Consider the following 1,316-nt stretch of genomic DNA (forward strand, 5'->3'; position numbering starts at 1 on the left):
TGTCATACAAACATCAGATCTGAACTCCACCAAACTTTCTGGCTGTCATTCTAATCAGATTTACAAATTAATTTGTAAATTACTCGAAGAAAAAGGTGTGTGTGGTTTTTTTTAGACTCACACTCTATATCATCAATAATTGTGATATCTGTGATATCTGGAAAGATAAAACAGTTAAAGAAAAACGTAAGGATTGGTCATTCATTTCAACCCAACTATTACTTCCTCATTAATAAAGATAATAACATCCTCTTTTCAATGTATTTTATCACAGTTGTGAGGGTGTGGGTTCCATTTGTGTTTATATTTTAATTATTTGATTACTTCCTTATCTCATGTGTCTTCTCCTTCCTCTGTAATTACTTCCAGCTGTTCCGCATCCTCCGATCACTCTTGTGTGCATATATTTTCTCACCTGTGTCATTGTTGGCTGCTGGATATTTACGTCAAGCAGCCTCTGTCCTTTCTTGTCTCAGTTATCCATCTTGTGGCACTTTGATTCTTCCTCAACGTAAGCAAATCATGACACATTCTCTGCAGTCTTAACGCAAGACATTAGTCACTTTACCCCATTTCTGGGTTGAAACCACAAGCCAGTAAGCTGGATCGAACCCATAATCCAACCCTGTCATGATAAATCAATCTGAGCCTGGAATAATTAGCCCAGGACAAAATTTGCATTTGGGGGCGTGATGTTTTTTAGCACCTTCCCCCTTCGTATTTCTATTTCATAACACTTGTTTAATCAGTTACAATCTCTCCAATGGTCTTTTTAATGCCTGCATCATCACAGCCCTGCTCTCCATCACCATCAGCAGCAGCAGCAGCAACCCCTCAACAACAACTTTGTACCCCATAAGGTAAAACAAAGGCTGCTTTGCTTTGCATTGTCCTGACTTGACAAAGATATGCTATGGTGTGACTCCATATTAGATTCTTGATGAATGTGGGTTATTGATACTCCAGCTAGTTTAATTATGCTAAGTGTGTGAAAATCTTGTTCTATGTCCCCGTCTTTACCGTTGAGCACCTACCACTCCAAAGGTCTCCGCACAGCCTTGTTGCCTGGTTGAGTCACCTCCTTCCAGATGTGAGAGCATGAATAAGGCAGCTGTCTTTCTTGGCATCAAATTGCAGAGCCTGTTTTTGTCTCCATACCTTTCAAAATTCCCCAAATGTGTTTTGGGGTCAACCAGTATTGTCATGATGTTCCATGTGGGTCCATGTGACTTTTTCAGATTCTTTCTTAAGGGGTTACAAGAACATTGATCAAATCAAAACCCTATATCTTGTTCTCTCACTGAGATAAATGGGGC

The sequence above is a fragment of the Poecilia formosa genome, unplaced genomic scaffold (assembly GCF_000485575.1).
Source record: "Poecilia formosa unplaced genomic scaffold, Poecilia_formosa-5.1.2 Scaffold82, whole genome shotgun sequence".
Taxonomy (NCBI): Eukaryota; Metazoa; Chordata; class Actinopteri; order Cyprinodontiformes; family Poeciliidae; genus Poecilia; species Poecilia formosa.